Source organism: Dermacentor variabilis, chromosome 9, assembly GCF_050947875.1.
Source record: "Dermacentor variabilis isolate Ectoservices chromosome 9, ASM5094787v1, whole genome shotgun sequence".
In the NCBI taxonomy this organism is placed as follows: Eukaryota; Metazoa; Arthropoda; class Arachnida; order Ixodida; family Ixodidae; genus Dermacentor; species Dermacentor variabilis.
In genome coordinates this window covers 45,767,274-45,786,298 of record NC_134576.1, presented here as the reverse complement: position 1 = coordinate 45,786,298, position 19,025 = coordinate 45,767,274, and positions in this window count along the sequence as shown.

The following is a 19,025-nucleotide window of genomic DNA, read 5'->3' as shown; positions in this document are numbered from 1 at the left end:
AGGCTACCAAGTCACCAGCCGCATACCGAATGTATTTTCGAAGAGCCGCGGAAGCGTCCGCGCAACCACGTTTGCTTTTGTCACGTAGAATGCTCGCATATGCTTCGACCTAAATTCCGCGACATGGAGCAAATACGTGCGTTAATTACGTACAGGTTTGCGCGTGCCTTGTTTGTGAACAGGCAGCCCAAGTAGGAGGAGACCATCGTGTTCCTCTCATGGTACGACAGTGGCCCGCTCCCATAAAATGGCACCACCATATGTCCTCGCGGCCTGTAGGCGCCTCGCTGTGAAAATGAGTGCACCTTGCTGTTGCGCTGTATACGCGCAAGTGGTCACTACAAAATCAAGAACAGTGTCCATCAAATACACGCGCACATGCACGCACGGGCGCACGCACGCACGTACGCACGCAATACCTTCGCCTAATTTTACTGGCTGCATGTCTACGCACTACACCACCCACAACCTAAGCTAAAGCGGATGCATTAAATTGGCTGGGTTCACTTTCGGCAATGTTTGCAGCGATATCACGAGGACAGAGGCAATGTAGTGTGCTGTTTGAAAGAAGAATGACGATAGCATGTGTACACACAGACAGATTATGTGTATATATATATATATATATATATATATATATATATATATATATATATATATATATATATATATATATATATATATATATATATTGTCACGTGGTAGTGACGGAGAAGAAAGCAGCAATACGGTGGAATACAAAACTAGCTTTTATTGGGCGAACCTGTGCCCACAAAAACAGGCTAGACTTATAGCACAACGATAGCGGCGAACACGGTCGGCGATTGTCGGAAATCTGATCAGCGGGTCAAGCGCGTCGGCTTTTATACAGCAGTCGTCGAATGTTCCAGACTAATCGTTGGGACCCGCGTGCCTCCCACAAAGTTCTACACCATTCGCGTCAGCTGATGAAATCAGATAACATAAGGTTCGGCGACAACAGACAGCGGATAGAAGCATCGATAACTTTCCAGAAACTTCGGGTACATGCAGGCGCGTCCCTGGCTGTGCGATTACATTTGTTAAACGGTGAAACGTGGTTACACGATAAAGATAAGTACACGTGTCAATACCCCCCTCTTAAAAAGCATCGATCCGATGCTGCAAACAAACGAAAGTAATAAAGAAAAGCACTCGTAGCAAAGAAAACAACAAAACAAGGAAGTTCATCAGCGTCCGTAAAAGGGTTTAAGGCGCACCACGTGGACCACTTCAGATCGTGCGCGCCGCCGCTGTGAATGCAAAATGGCGTCTGGCACGACCTCATAGTCCAGTGCACCAATACGTCGGATGATCTTGCAGGGTCCGAAATAGCGTCGCAGTAGTTTCTCACTGAGTCCTCGTCGGCGTATCGGGGTCCATACCCAAACACGGTCGCCGTGCTGGTACTCGACGAAGCGTCGTCGGAGGTTGTAGTGTCGGCTGTCGGTCCTCTGCTGGTTTTTGATCCGCAGGCGGGCGAGCTGTCGGGCTTCTTCGGCGCGCTGGAGATAGGTAGCGACGTCAACATTTTCCTCGTCAGTGACGTGCGGCAGCATGGCGTCGAGCGTCTTCGTCGGGTTCCTGCCGTAAACCAGCTTGAATGGCGTGTTCTGTGTTGTTTCTTGCACCGCCGTGTTGTAAGCGAATGTTACGTACGGCAGGACCGCGTCCCACGTCTTGTGCTCGACGTCGACGTACATTGCTAGCATGTCTGCGAGGGTCTTGTTCAGGCGCTCTGACTGGATACCGTTTGGATACCGAACTGCCTACCATCCGCAGACCATTCGTCTGCGGATGGTAGGCAGTTGTCCTCCTGTGACTTGTCTGGCTGTATTGCAGAATGGCTTGCGTGAGCTCTGCTGTAAAAGCCGTTCCTCTGTCGGTGATAACGACTTCTGGAGCACCATGTGGCAGCAGGATATTCTCGAGTTTCAGCGAAGCGGGTGAGATAGTCCGTCGCCACGACGATCCACTTATTCCCGGATGTTTTTGTCGGAAACGGTCCTAACAAGTCCATCCCGATCTGCTCAAAAGGTCGGTAAGGAGGCTTGATCTGCTGTAGTAATCCCGCTGGCCTTGTCGGTGGTGTCTTGCGTCGCTGACAGTCTCGGTATGTCTTGACGTAACGGGCGACATCGGCGGTTAGGTGCGGCCAGTAATACTTTTCTTGTATCCTCGATAGCGTCCGGGAGAAACCGAGGTGCCCAGCGGTCGGATCGTCATGTAGGGCGTGCAGTACTTCTGGACGCAGCGCCGACGGAACAACAAGAAGGTAGTTGGCGCGGACTGGTGAGAAGTTCTCCTTCACGAGTAGGCGTCGGTGTGCCCTTCCAAATACTCGACTAGGGCTTTTAGCTCCGGGTCCCCTCGTTGTTGTTCGGCGAAGTCTTCCGCGCTTATTATGCCAAGGAAGGCGTCGTCATCCTCGTCATCTTGCGGCGGCGGGTCAATGGGGGCACGTGATAGGCCATCGGCATGCGAGTGTTTTGTCCAGACTTGTATGTTACAGTGATGTCGTATTCTTGTAGTCTGAGGCTCCACCGTGCCAGCCGTCCTGAAGGGCCCTTTAAGTTAGCTAGCCAACACAACGCGTGATGGTCGCTGACCACTTTGAATGGCCTGCCATAGAGGCAAGGGCGAAATTTCGCTGTAGCCCGAACGATGGCGAGGCATTCCTTTTCGGTTGTAGAATAATTGCCTTCCGCTTTTGACAACGACCGGCTAGCGTAAGCTATCACGTGTTCATGTCCATCTTTTCTCTGGACTAGGACGGCACCGAGGCCTAGGCTACTGGCGTCAGTGTGCATTTCGGTATCGGCGTGCTCGTGGAAGTGCGCAAGTACGGGCGGCGACTGCATGCGTCGTTCAAATTCTTGGAATGCGTCAGCCTGCGGCGTTTCCCACTTGAACTCGACGTCACATTTAGTTAGCTTTGTCAGCGGCTCAGCAAATGCGTGAAAAGTCCTTGACAAATCGCCTGTACTAGGCACACATTCCAAGAAATCTTCGCACTGCCTTCTTGTCGGTTGACTGCGGGAACTTTGCAATGGCAGCTGTCTTCTGCGGGTCGGGGCGGATTCCAGAGTTGCTGATGACGTGGCCTTGGAACAGAAGCTCATCGTAAGCGAAGCGTCATTTTTCTGGCTTCAGAGTAAGCCCTGATGACTTGATGGCCTCTAGTACTGTTGCAAGCCGCCTAAGGTGATCGTCGAAATTTCCGGCGAAGACAACGACGTCATCCAAGTAAACGAGACAGGTCTGCCACTTCAATCCTGCTAAAGCCGTGTCCATCACGCGTTGGAACGTTGCAGGCGCCGAGCACAGTCCAAATGGCATAACCTTAAACTCGTAGAGGCCGTCTCGGATGATGAAGGCGGTCTTTTCGCGATCTCTTTCGTCGACTTCTATTTGCCAATAGCCAGACTTCAGGTCCATCGACGAGAAGTATTTAGCGTTGCAGAGCCGATCCAATGCGTCGTCTATCCGTGGGAGGGGGTATACGTCCTTCTTCGTGATCTTGTTCAGACGACGATAATCGACGCAGAAACGTAGGGTTCCGTCCTTTGTCTTCACCAAGACTACAGGAGATGCCCACGGGCTTTTCGATGGCTGGATGATGTCGTCGCGCAGCATTTCGTCGACTTGTTCTCTTATAGCTTTACGTTCTCCCGGCGAAACTCGGTAAGGGCTCTGGCGGAGTGGTCGAGCGCACTCCGCGGTGATTATGCGATGCTTGGCGACTGGTGTTTGTCGAATCCTCGATGACGTCGAAAAGCAGCCCTTGTATCGTCGGAGCAGACTTCTCAGCTGTTGTTGCTTAATCACGGGGAGACTTGGATTAATGTCGTAGTCTGGTTCGGGAACCATGGTTGTCGGGGTAGATGCGGCGGAATCCGAGAGGAAAAACGCGTTACTGGTTTCCAGAATTTCCTCGATCTACGCGATCGTCGTGCCCTTGTTGAAGTGCTTGAACTCTCTGCTCACTTGATCTTCGAGCACACTCAAGGCGTAGTGACTACGAGGGCTCTCCGACGGCATCGGTTTATCTTCCGACAGCGTTATTGACTTCGACTTCAGGTCGATGATTGCGCCGTGTTAGTGCACACTGTTGGAGGATAACGAAGGTGGTAGGGTAAGTCCGATCATGAATGCTTATTTTTGCCGTGCAGATTCCAGTCGGCGTGATGAGGTGTCCTCCAGCGGTCCGAATTTGAGGGCCTTGCCATGCAGTTTTAACTTTCTTCAACTGCGTGGCGATGGGTCCGCTCATGACGGAGTAATCGGCTCCTGCGTCCACTAAAGCGGTGACTGCGTGGCCGTCGAGAAGCACGTCGAGGTCGGCGGTTCTTTGTCTGGCATTGCAATTAGGTCTTGGCGTCGGATCGCGGCTGCGTCGTGTTCAACTGAAGCTGGAACGTCGCGTCAAGTCGTCTTTCGTCGGTGTAGTTTTGGCTTCCTCACTTCGCCGGGACGGCGGCGTGTCGTCATTAGGTCGTCGCGATGGTCTCTTCGTCGTCTTCGTCGGCGGTGGCGGATCTTCGTCAGTTCGACGAACAGCAACCGCACCTCCATCGGTTGCTGCTTTTAGTTTTCCGGATATGGGCTCGCTGACCGGCCCCGGGCAGGGCCAGTGTATGGTCGGCGCTGCGGCGACAGGTAGCGGCCTGGTGACGGCGAACGGCACGGTCGTCGAGGGCTCCACTGAGTGGCGGCGAGGCAGTTGGCGATGTCACGAGGGCGTTCACCTTCCCGAGGGCGCGGTGCATCGACGGCGAACCCTCGCAATCCCAGGTTGCGGTATGGGCATGGGCGGTATACATGGCCGGCTTTGCCGCAGTGGTAGCAGAGCGGGCTGTGGTCGGGGGATCGCCAAATGTCCGTCTTCCTCGCGTAGCTGCTCTGGGCGACGGGTGGGCATGCTGGCGGCGGCGGCGGTGGACGACGGAATTGCGGCGTTACAGGGCCCTAGCGTTGTCGCGGAGGGGGACCTTGACGGTGGGCGACGGCGGCGTAGGTCATGAGGTTGCGGTGATCGCGGTTGCACCTCAGGGACTCCAAGCGATCGCTGAACCTCTTCTTTGACGATTTCAGCGATTGGATCCACTTGGGACTGCGTCCTTGGGTAGAACTTCTGCAGCTCCTCCCATACGACCGCTCTGATAGTCTCGCGTAAATCTTCGGTAGCCAGTAATTGAACTCCGGCGTAGTTTGTAGAGTTCGTGCGGCGATCGAATTGCCGGTTTCGGATCTCGAGTGTCTTCTCAATGTTCGTCTCCTCACGAAGAAACTCTTCGACGGTTTTCGGTGGGCTTCTTACCATTCCGGCGAAAAGTTCCTCCTTTACACCACGCATCAGTAGGCGGACTTTCTTCTCCTCGGCCATATCCGGGTCGGCGTGGCGGAACAAACAGCTCATTTCTTCCGTAAAGATGGCAACGTTCTCGTTTGGTAGTTGCACTCGGGCGTCCAGCATAACTTCAGCCCTTTCCTAGCACACGACGCTGGTAAAGGTGCGCAGGAAGCCGCTACGGAACAGGTCCCACGTTGTCAAGGTCGATTCCCTGTTCTCAAACCAAGTTCTAGCGGCGTCTTCTAAGGCGAAGTAGACATGCCGCAGCCTGTCGTCGGAGCCCCAGTTGTTGAATGTCGCGATTCGTTCGTAGGTTTCCAGCCATGATTTCGGGTCTTCAGTCGCTGTTCCAAGGAAGGTTGGTGGGTCCCGAGGTTGTTGTAGGATAACGGGGGACGCCGGGGCAGCCATTGGGGTTGTCTTGACCACGATCTTCTTTGTCGTCTCAGGTAGAAGTCCGTGCGCTGGGGGCAGTCCTTGCAGTCTGCGGCTAGCACGCTGATCTTGGGCGATGTTGGTTCTGTCCTCGGGCTTCGGGCTTGGATCGCGGCTTTGTGGGGGCGTTCGGTACATGAACGCACAAGCACATCCACCAGATGTCACGTGGTAGTGACGGTGAAGAAAGCAGCAATACGGTGGAATACAAAACTAGCTTTTATTGGGCGAACCTGTGCCCACAAAAACAGGCTAGACTTATAGCACAACGATAGCGGCGAACACGGTCGGCGATTGTCGGAAATCTGATCAGCGGGTCAAGCGCGTCGGCTTTTATACAGCAGTCGTCGAATGTTCCAGACTAATCGCTGGGACCCGCGTGCCTTCCACAAAGTTCTACACCATTCGCGTCAGGTGATGAAATCAGATAACATAGGGTTCGGCGACAACAGACAGCGGATAGAAGCATCGATAACTTTCCAGAAACTTCGGGTACATGCAGGCGCGTCCCACGCTGTGCGATTACATTTTTAGGCGGCGAAACGTGGTTGCGAGATAAAGATAAGTACACGTGTCAATATATATATATATATATATATATATATATATATATATATATATATATATATATATATATATATATATATATATACTAATAACTCTCCCCTGCTATTCCTAGTGCCTATGCCATATTCACCCACTGCCTTGTCTCCAGCCTGCTTCTTGCCTACCTTGGCATACTAATGGGCGACTTTAATGCCAAGGTAGGCAAGAAGCAGGCTGGAGACAAGGCAGTGGGTGAATATGGCATAGGCACTAGGAATAGCAGGGGAGAGTTATTAGTAGAGTTTGCGGAACAGAATAATATGAGGATAATGAATACCTTCTTCCGCAAGCGGGATAGTCGAAAGTGGACGTGGAGGAGCCCGAACGGCGAGACTAGAAATGAAATAGACTTCATACTCTGCGCTAACCCTGGCATCATACAAGATGTGGACGTGCTCGGCAAGGTGCGCTGCAGTGACCACAGGATGGTAAGAACTCGAATTAGCCTAGACCTGAGGAGGGAACGGAAGAAACTGGTACGTAAGAAGCCGATCAATGAGTTAGCGGTAAGAGGGAAATTAGAGGAATTCCAGATCAGGCTACAGAACAGGTATTCAGCTTTAACTCAGGAAGAGGACCTTAGTGTTGAAGCAATAAACGACAGTCTTGTGGGCATCATTAAGGAGTGTGCAATGGAAGTCGGTGGTAACTCCGTTAGGCAGGATACCTGCAAACTATCGCAGGAGACGAAAGATCTGATCAAGAAACGCCAATGTATGAAAGCATCTAACCCTACAGCTAGAATAGAACTTGCAGAACTTTCGAAGTTAATCAACAAGCGTAAGACAGCTGACATAAGGAAGTATAATATGGATAGAATTGAACATGCTCTCAGGAACGGAGGAAGTCTAAAAACAGTGAATAAGAAACTAGGAATTGGCAAGAATCAGATGTATGCGTTAAGAGACAAAGCCGGCAATATCATTACTAATATGGATGAGATAGTTCAAGTGGCTGAGGAGTTCTATAGAGATTTATACAGTACCAGTGGCATCCACGACGATAACGGAAGAGAAAATAGTCTAGAGGAATTCGAAATCCCGAAGGTAACACCGGAAGAAGTAAAGAAAGCCTTAGGAGATATGCAAAGGGGGAAGGCAGCTGGGGAGGATCAGGTAACAGCAGATTTGTTGAAGGATGGTGGACAGATTGTTCTAGAGAAACTGGCCACCATGTATACGCAATGCCTCATGACCTCGAGCGTACCGGAATCTTGGAAGAACGCTAACATAATCCTAATCCATAAGAAAGGGGACGCCAAAGACTTGAAAAATTATAGACCGATCAGCTTACTGTCCGTTGCCTACAAAGTATTTACTAAGGTAATTGCAAATAGAATCAGGAACACCTTAGACTTCTGTCAACCAAAGGACCAGGCAGGATTCCGTAAAGGCTACTCAACAATAGACCATATTCACACTATCAATCAAGTGATAGAGAAATGTTCAGAATATAACCAACCCTTATATATAGCTTTCATTGATTACGAGAAAGCGTTTGATTCAGTCGAAACCTCAGCAGTCATGGAGGCATTACGGAATCAGGGTGTAGATGAGCCATATGTAAAAATACTGGAAGATATCTATAGCGGCTCCACAGCCACCGTAGTCCTCCATAAAGCAAGCAACAAAATCCCAATAAAGAAAGGCGTCAGGCAGGGAGATACGATATCTCCAATGCTATTCACAGCGTGTTTACAGGAGGAAGAATTGGGGATAAAAGTTAATGGAGAATACCTTAGTAACTTGCGATTCGCTGATGATATTGCCTTGCTTAGTAACTCAGGGGACCAATTGCAATGCATGCTCACTGACCTGGAGAGGCAAAGCGGAAGAAAGGGTCTCAAAATTAATCTGCAGAAAATTAAAGTAATGCTTAACAGTCTCGGGAGAGAACAGCAATTTACAATAGGCAGCGAGGCATTGGAAGTCGTAAGGGAATACATCTACTTAGGGCAGGTAGTGGCGGCGGATCCGGATCATGAGACGGAAATAATCCGAAGCATAAGAATGGGCTGGGGTGCGTTTGGCAGGCATTCCCAAATCATGAACAGCAGGTTGCCATTATCCCTCAAGAGAAAAGTATATAATAGCTGTGTCTTACCAGTACTCACCTACGGGGCAGAAACCTGGAGGCTTACTAAAAGGGTTCTACTCAAATTGAGGACGACACAACGAGCTATGGAAAGAAGAATGATAGGTGTAACGTTAAGGGATAAGAAAAGAGCAGATTGGGTGAGGGAACAAACGCGAGTTAATGACATCTTAGTTGAAATCAAGAAATGGGCATGGGCAGGACATGTAATGAGGAGGGAAGATAACCGATGGTCATTAAGGGTTACGGACTGGATCCCAAGGGAAGGGAAGCGTAGCAGGGGGCGGCAGAAAGTTAGGTGGGCGGATGAGATTAAGAAGTTTGCAGGGACGGCATGGCCACGATTAGTACATGACCGGGGTTGTTGGAGAAGTATGGGAGAGGCCTTTGCCCTGCAGTGGGCGTAACCAGGCTGATGATGATGATATATATATATATATATATATATATATATATATATATATATATATATATATATATATATATATATATATATTTACATTTATATTCTCTATCACTGCACTGGGACCAATGCGCAATCTAGCGGATTCGCCAAGCATTGCCACAGCCTCAGTGGCACATGTCGAATGGCTAAATAAATGAATTTACAAGAGTACACAAGAATACTTTCACTATAAGGTGCAATTCGATAAAGTGGTCGCTGTACTTTCGTGATACCTAGGATCATAGGTGTTTGTAGGCATTTCTTTTATTGCGATATATGAGCACTACAGGTGCATTATTTCCGTCGGCGTCGCCGTTATGTTCTGTATAAAGTCCAAGGGCGCTAACACCATATCCGCGCGCCGTATGCTGTGTGTGCGAGTGAAAGCGTAAGAGGGAAGGCAACGATCGCCGCTCAATCTCACACGCGCTAATAAGGAAAGCGCTGAGGAAGCACGTCGTCCTCCGTTGCACGCGAAGCACAGGGGAGAGGGGAAGTAGGAGGGGCGGTGTTGTGCTCTGGCAACAACTGCGTCTTCAAGGGGAGTATGGTAGCGCGATTCAAAGACGGGACAAGAGAAGACACAAAGGGACACACACAGCGCTAACTTCCAACACGGTTTATTGTCGAAAACTAGGTCGTACTTACACACTCAGACCACATAAGTCACAGGCACGTGAACAGATTAACAATCAGAGCGATACATTTTGTGATATGCTAAGCCATGCGCAAAAATTTCAGTTCTTTTTCAGAGAGAGCCAATGATGGTTTGCTGATACATGAATCCCCTAGGCCATCAATCTGCTCGGCTTCTATTATAAGTCTAGTGAGTTCGCACTTGTTTCTACCGGTAATGATTGTTGATTCGAAGAGAGGGGAGCACTTATGTTGCTTACAATGAAGGGAGAGAAACCCATCTGACACAAGTTTGTCGACTTTATTTTTGTGTTCGCGCAGTCTATCATTAATGCATCTGCCCGACTGTCCGACGTAATACTTCCCGCACGATAAGGGTATACGATATATAATTGAAGCCTTACATTCTCTGAACTTCTTCCTGTGCTTAACTTGGCAGCTAGGGGCACTTTCTTTCTTTTCTGGTCTTGTTTTCCTGCACAGGCTGATTAGTTTGTTGGGTGTTGAAAAAACCACATCAGTGTTACCTCGGCGGACAATTTTCTTTAGGTTGTGCGACAACCGGTGGATATAAGGTATCACTGTTGGTATTTTTTTCTCTCGGTTACTATCTCTTTCCGCTCGTTCAGCAGTCCCTGATTGGTGCACTTGCCGAAGTACTCCCTCTGCAACTGATGTCAGTACATGCGTGCAGAATGGCTGCGGCAAGCGCGACTTCTGAGGGCCCACCTCGGCGCTCAAGTGCGCTGCACCTACGAACCTAGTGTGGCGAATAACCAAGTTCGCAAGTACTCTGCTCTGACACAACAAGTCGCGGAATACCTTTGGCAACATCAACTGAGGCAGCTCCGGGTAAAAGCTTCTAAAGAGCGGCACGTTCCATCGAACCATGCAAGCAGCAAGCTCCACATTCCCGAAGGCGTTGCCCTGCCAGAAAAGGTGCGTCAAGCCCTAGCACGAGGTCCTAAGTTCGCCATGGAAGCTAAGAGCACGAAACCGGAGCTACTTTCTCTCGTGCGGCAGATCTCCAGACGTGCACCAGAAGACGAAGGCGTGAGGATGAACTCTGAAGGCGTGGACATCCTGAACAAATGTAAGCTTCAAAGTTCCAAGTTACCAGTGAAACACTTTGTTACGTACTTAGTTAAAAATGCACTGTCTGTACTACCTGCTGGCAAAGAAGGAGGCTTTGTATTATTTTCACATGGTAGCTACAACGAAAAAGCTAATGAAGCACTAGAAGCCGTGTTCAATGAACACAAGGAAATTTCAGTGGCGAAAGTCAAGAGCAGAGCTGTAGCGATGTGCCGGGACATGAACCTTGATAAAGTATTGAAATCAATGGGAAAAAGCAAGAATGGCAGTCTAGATGTGTTTTTTAGCGCGAAAACTCACAAAAAAGGTGTCCCGTTCAGAGTAATAGTATCGGAGAAAGGCACATGGCAGAAATATATTGCAGTCTATTTATTAGACAAGCTTAACCTACTCGAGATTAAAGATCCGTTCATCACGAAAAATTCCGAGGAAGTGTTAGCCTTTGTAGAGGCCAACTGTAACGCGGGACTAAAGGCCTTCTCAGCAGATGTTAAGGAGCTGTATTATTCTTTGCCACAGAATGAATTGTTAAGTTGTGTTCAATCATGTATAGATGAATTTGGGGCAGTAAGATTTAGTACGAAGGCGGGCACAACCGTTGAATATTTTTTAGAACTTTTAGACTTGGTACATGAAGTCAACATTTGTGCAAAGAAATGACACTGCGTACCTTCAAAAACAAGGGGTCTGTATAGGATCCTGCTTAGCGCCTGTTTTAAGCAACCTGTACTTAGCCAAGCTAGACAGAGACCTGTGCTCACGCATCAATGATACAAAAGTTGTTAAAATATTTCGATTTGTTGATTTTTTGGTGTTTGTGAATGTTCAGCCAGACAACTTTGACACGGAGAGTTCAGCTATTAGTAATATTATACGCGAGTGCCTTTGTCCTCTAGAAGTTACGTTCGAAGTGCCTATAGAACAAAAGATCAAATTTCTGGATATTAAGTTTACCTTCGGTGATGAACTAACTTGCTGGTGTTACAGTCTCCGGACAAATAAATCGTATTTTCATATCATTCAGCCCATTCTAAACTGGTAAAAACAGGAATTGCGAAAATGTGTTTCACTAACGCACTAACTAAATCATGCCATCATTGCACTGACGAAGCCTTCACACAACAAGCCATGCGGCTACATGAAGCAGGCTATCCCAATCATGTACTGACATCAGTTGCAGAGGGAATACTTCGGCAAGTGCACCAATCAGGGACTGCTGAACGAGCGGAAAGAGATAGTAACCGAGAGAAAAAAAGACCAACAGTGATACCTTATATCCACCGGTTGTCGCACAACCTAAAGAAAATTGCCCGCCGAGGTAACACTGATGTGGTTTTTTCAGCACCCAACAAAGTAATCAGCCTGTGCAGGAAAACAAGACCAGAAAAGAAAGAAAGTCCCCCTAGCTGCCAATTAAGCACAGGAAGAAGTTCAGAGAATGTAAGGCTTCAATTATATATCGTATACCCTTATCGTGCGGGAAGTATTACGTCAGACAGTCGGGCAGATGCATTAATGATAGACTGCGCGAACACAAAAATAAAGTCGACAAACTTGTGTCAGATGGGTTTCTCTCCCTTCATTGTAAGCAACATAAGTGCTCCCCTCTCTTCGAATCAACAATCATTACCGGTAGAAACAAGTGCGAACTCACTAGACTTATAATAGAAGCCGAGCAGATTGATGGCCTAGGGGATTCATGTATCAGCAAACCATCATTGGCTCTCTCTGAAAAAGAACTGAAATTTTTGCGCATGGCTTAGCATATCACAAAATGTATCGCTCTGATTGTTACTCTGTTCACGTGCCTGTGACTTATGCGGTCTGAGTGTATAAGTACGACCTGGTTTTCGACAATAAACAGTGTTAGAAGTTAGCGCTGTGTGTGTCCCTTTGTGTCTTCTCTTGTCCCGTCTTTGAATCGCGCTACCATACTCCCCTTGAAGATGCATTACCAACCAGCCCACATTGCAACCCTCGTGAACAACTGCGTATTGCGCGGCCGAGCGTGGTCGCGCGGGACTTATATTGAAAGCGATCTGCGTTGGGGGCGGAGTCTAGGTGCGCCGACCGCTCATAACTTTGTGCGTGCGTTGTTCGCGACGCTAAGTTTGCGTTGAAGCGATAGACAGCACGGATGTAACTTCGCTCGCTGCTGCTGGCGCGTCACCTCACGCCCGCGCTTTTTAACAGCAAGTGTCCGCGGTCATCCGTTGTGAAGTGTTCATGTTTGCCTGTGCGTACTTGGCAATGCTTGTTCATTTAGTTAATAAACGAGTTTTGAGAAGCTTATACAGAGGGTAAAGCTACTATCCTTACTTTGTATAGATGTCGACTAATTTGATATCGCTATCGATCCTTCTCTTTTCGGGCGAGCGGACTTTTTTATGTTCCGCCTAATTAGTTTCTGAATAAGATACATGTTTCAAATTTTTTTAATATTCACTTTAAGGCCAAGTGCATTTTGTTACGTTGTTGAGGGGTTCAGAAACGACCGATCCATTTTTTCTGTGGCAACGTAGATGCTGCATGATTATTATTCTTTCAGCGTTGAAAGACAGCCCAGGAAATATAACATAAAAGCGCGTGACTGCGCATGGGTGGAGTCCCATGGTTTTATGTCACGCTCATCAGTGACAACGGCGCTTCCTTTCCGTGTGCCAACGTCAAAGACATTTGATGATGACGATACCTAAAGCCGCGGCTCACCTCGATCCGAGCGCATGGTTCAGTCTTTCTCTCACCTTCTCTCTCTCGCTCTCTGTGCGTGTGTGTGAGCGCGTGCTTATGCCTGTGCACGTGTGCGTGCGCGTTTGTGTGAATTAATTAGAATTCAGCGCTTCTCTCCGCCATGCCTGTGTACATCATGTTTTAGAATGCCAGTAATGAGTTGTAGCGCGTATCTGGGAGTCGAGGCGTTTATTTCGAATGCACGGAAAAATAGAGGACGTAAATTTGCCGGCTTCCAATGATGGTTCTAAGGGCTATATTCGCAAACGCTAGTCACTTAAATGTAACTCAATCAAAGTTGCGAATGTAACTTAACGCAATCGCGAATGCACTGTAACAGTGCACGACCACAAAGATAAGTGACAAGTATGGCATCACACGCGCAAAGGCAAACAAAAACATATCGAATACGATGACCATGAACACTTGCCGTCACAACTCTAGCGTTATGGAGAGCGCCGGCGTCAAACAGCGAATGCCTTGTGCTGCGTCTCACTTCACCACGTCTCGGAACCCTGATATCACCTGACCTCAAGCACTAGGCCCACGGGAACACAGTGCACGTGAGACCACCAGCTATCTTGTCTCGCCCTCAAGTCTGCACTTATCCCAGGTTACCTCGAAGATACGGCGTGTAGGCCGCGTTAGCGCTCAGCCACGCAGACAGCTACGCATACAGCGGCGTGCAGCCACTCGTGTGTCACGTTACTGCGCGTTTTATCACGTGGCCTACAACGCTGGGCGTACAGGAACATTGCCCACATCAAGCCGCCATGCTTCTCCCCTCTCCCTAGCACCCACTGCGTACGGGGCATGGGGCACGATGAGATCTTATCGCACTTAGACTTTATCAGAAACATCGCGGTAACAACAAAATAAATTTACCTAGGGTGTCCATAAAACTCCTATTGCAATGCCAATAATCGTGTGAGCAGAAGCGCTTGTCCTCTTTTTAATTCTCGTTCTCATGACCATGTCTAGCTTTAGCTGTGTAGCTGAAACACACAGCACTGCCTACTAGCACCACCCGCAACAGTGCTAATTACTTCTTTTCCTTTGGTCGCAGCGTACTTAACGCGATGATGAAGAAATCTTCTACATTTCATGTATTAAATTTCTCCCAACTTCAGAGGCTTTCTGATGTACTGAGTGAATTAGCACACACTGTTCAACCGATGTACACGGTCCTGGCTACTACATTTGGAGGAACATCGTGGGTTCCGGTGGCATCCCACATGTTCCGGTAAGACCCTATTCTTAATCACCAATTTGTCCTTGCTTCCAAGGAGGCGCATATCCTTCCTCAGCAAATAAGGTAAGAAGTGTCCTTTCTCTTGTGCCTGATTAAAGAAAATGAAGTATAATATCTTCTTTTTTTTATTTTGTGATACTGTCAATCCCATCAGGGATTTTTACAGGAGAGTTATCTCCTGTAATCAAGGAGTTATCTGAATGATGCGTGAGCATTTCGTAGTAACGACGTGGTGTTGAGAGCTCACGCTCAACACTGTTGGCAATCCTAGCATTGTTCAGCGGTTACGGTCGTCTTGGCGCCATTGCAGTAAATGCGACGGCGCTGCGGCGGCAGGCGGCGCTACTTGAACTGATGAGGTTACGAAACTACTGCAGCTGGCGGCGCCATGTGCGCCGATCACGTACCGATACGAATCCGCGGGTGCTCCGCACTTCTGGCTTGCTAAAGGTGTGCCTAGTGCACGCCCGATTGCAAACGTCACGTGGCCACAGGGACGTGCTAATGCTATTACTCCCTCGCGCTCGTGCTATTGCTCGCGCGTTTGTCGTCGCCTTTTTCGGCAGCTGGCCCCAATGCCGCTGATCATGCCAGCGTTCCCATATCGCGTAGCAGTTGCACGGGAGGCGCGTAGTGGCGGCCTCGGCAAAGAACACAGCCACCGAGCCACGCGCCCGTACGACCTGTCGCCGGCAACGCTATCGCGTAAATTGATACATTTCGTCACGAAAAGCGCATCTTTTTCTGCCCGCCGAGGTGCCAGCACCACTGGTACTCACCTGCTCCGGCCGCCGAGGGTGAAGTGACGGCGTATCCAGTAATCTGAACTGAAGCAGAACACGTGTTGCCGCCAAGCAGTACGCTAACTATATATAGTTTCTTAAAGACATAACACAATCATCTCAATTACTGTGATCGGCAGATCGTGCAGCGTTGTCCCGTAGTGCCGTTGCAAGCTCACAACACGCTGTTATTAACACGCGCCGCCGATGTTTGTCGCCCGCAGACCAAAGTCGACGGGCGCAGGCGCTCCAAGCTATGCGCCGCAATCGCGCCCTGCCTGCACAATCAGCGGCGTGGGCGCGAAGAGACACAGACGACAGCATGGAGCGTACCGGCAAATTTGCATAGTGCGCGCTTCGTAAGCGACTTACTGCACACAATCGTACGGGCTAAGGGATTGGCGCCACATACGAGGCAGCTAGCAGATACCGCGCACAAAGAAGCACCGCGGTTCTCGCTCGAGTGATCGTTGTACGAACACGCACACACGCGCAACGCAGTAAACCTTAACGAGACGCCACATTTTCACGCCGCGGTTAGGCGGCGAAGCTTAGCTCACCTCGCACTGTACGTAACTTCTCTGGACGTGGCTCGCGCTTCGGGGAACATGTCGAAGGCTCACAGCCATCCAGGGGCGTAGCCAGGGGGAGGGGGGGGGGGCTTATGGGGCTTCACTCCCCCCTCTAACCTTTTTCGTGCTGTCCATGCGCCGCCGGCCAAAACAACCCCCGCCGCCGGAAATCATGCTCGATTTTGTCTAGAATGACCTATTCACTCTCGAAAAAACATTTCAACGCGAACATTGCGAAATCGGGCTGGATTTCGCGGCAACGCCCATGCACCGGGAGTCACATATCGTAACGCAAGGAGCTCCATCTGATCACAATGTTCCAAAGGCGTGGCGGCGGGCTTGTCGCGGCATCTCGCTGAGGCCGCGGAATCGGGAGCGCTTGGATTTCAATTCTGACACTTTATGGGTATAAAGTTCTAATAAACTTTTGATGCGAAAGGTGCATTGATACTTCGAAAGTCGTGCTTTAGATTTTCAATTTCGGAACTTTGTGGGCTTAAGATTGTCATAAACATTTCACGCCAAAGGTGCATTGACTTTTCTAAAGTCTTAGATCGGAACATACAACGAGACAAGTCAAATGAACACACGATCAGATAAGTTGACAAAACACGCAGCCAGATACGATGAGACGAAGCGTTGTGGTGGTTCATTTGTGCCGTCATGTCGCATGAACAAATATCAACATTTTTTTTTTCACCTACGCCAAAGCATCCATGTCAAGACACTAAAGCCAGCCAGGGTAACTACGTTCTCATTTATTTTGTCTACTTTGACTTTTATTCGTGAGGACACATTGAGCCTCTTAATTTTTTTCATTGTCGCTGCCCTACCCGCGGGCTGCAAGAGCCACCCAGAGCGCATGAGTTTTTCTTGTGTTGCCCCGAAACCACCATGCGGCGTACTTCGGTGTGCGTGTGGTTTTCTCTGGCTGAGTTAATTTTCGGGTGGCAGAGTTTTCGAGGCCTTCTGGCTAGCAGAGGAGAAAAAGAAGCAATGGTCGCTCACCGCCATCACTGTGAAGACTTGACGGATTACATTGTGCTCGCTTGAGCGCAACCTCTCCGGAAAGTCTTGTCTCGCCGGTGTAAAATACAGAGCACTATTCGTATGGTTCTCGGTGGACCAAGCGTCTGACGTTTTCTTCGATATTCATTCGGTACCCACATTAAGTGCCCAAAGTAGGCATTGGATTGTGGCCAACATACTCTCTTTTGCGTTATTTTTTTTCGTTTCGGTCTCCCGTCCCAGAACCCAGGTAGCACACAAAGTCTTGAAAACGTCGTATTAAGGGATTCAACGTCTGAAACGAATTTTTGACCAAAATCGACGCATCAAAGACGTTCCAAACAAGATAGCTTAAAAACGAGGGGCGAATACGTTTTGATAACGTTGGAAGCCAGACAGCTTAAAAACGAGGGGTGAATACGCTTTGCAAACGACTCGAAACGCCACCGCCACGCCACGGCGCGTCAGCCTCTTTAGCGGCTTCTACACTATTCAACAACCCATCAACGCGATCCAACCTTGCGCAAGGTGGCGATACCGTCGTCAAATCATGTGACCAAGGTGGCCACGTGATTCGTGATGCCGGGCAGCCGGGCGAGCCGGGGCATAGTCGCGTCGTCATGGCGTCGTCACGTCACCGCACTCGCATTGCGCTGTGGTGTGTTTGCGGCTGTTCTGAACGTGCTGCCGCTGCCCTTTGCTATGTAAGTGTTGCAGTGTTTTGCTGTCAAGAAAACGATATTCTGTGATCAGTTTGGGTTGTGCGATATGTTTGTGTGGTTTTAATTTGGAAATCAGTAGTGTTTTCAATTGTTATGTGATCAAGGCGGCCACGTTATTCGTGAAGCCGGGCATAGTTACGTTATCGCACTCGCATGGCACTATGGTCTGTTTGCGACTGTTCTGAATGTGTTGCCGCTGCCCTTTGTCATGTAAGTGTTGCAGTGTTTGCTGTCAAGAAAACGACATTCTGTGATTAGTTGGGGTTGTGCGATCTGTTTGAGCCGGGCATAATAACGTTATCGCACTTGCATTGCGCTGTGGTATGATAACGGCTGTTCTGAATGTGCTGCCGCTGCCCTTTGTCATGTAAATGTTGCAGGGTTTTGCCGTCAAGAAAACGACGTTCTGTGATTAGTTTGGGTTGTGCGATCTGTTTGTGTAGTTTAATTTGGAAATCAGTCGTGTTTTCAATTGGAGGGCACGGAGTGGAGGGCACTAATCTGCTCTTCAAGTTCATTGTCATGTTATGTGAGGCGCCTTTTCACTGACGCTGTAATTAAGGCGTTAAGGGCAGTATAAGGACGAAAGTTAGAGCGACGAAATCGTGCCTGTGTGTCCCTAGCGTCGGGGTCGGCCGCTATGCGTGATCCTAACAAGAAAGCATTTTGCAGAATGCGAAGAAAGGCGGCAAAATTTCTGTCTGTGCGCACCTTGCCGATCTCCGCAATAGAGCCATCATCGTGGTATTTTAGTCTCCCGTTTAGCAAGAGTGTTGCAGACAAGGGAACTGGTTCAAACAGGCTTTTTTTTTAATGATTCACTACTAGTGCGGTATCCCAAAAGGTGAGGTCAAGTGCTCACCCTATTTTCTTCCCTCGCGCTACAGCGCACTGACAGAATTTTGCGTGCACCATACCGTGCTTTTATCGTTTGCGCTTCAGGTTCTCGATTGTGTTTTCGCCCCCTTTACCCACGTGATGGGTATTTCATGGTATTACCGTGTACCACATGTGTCCATATATTGTGTCCAATATATGAAACGGCCAAATTCGATTTTATTTGACGCCTCAAATGGTAGTAATGTATTGAGTCCCTTGTAGCTTTGTGCTTGTTATCAATTTTACTATTTGGCGAATGGATACAGCATGTACGCTGCATAACTCGCTTGTGCATACTGCATACGTGAGTCGAGTATGCCCTTGGTATAAAATAACTTGTATGCTTTAGGTAGTACGATTGTTTGCAGTTTGGGACATGTGTCGGAATGTACGCTGTG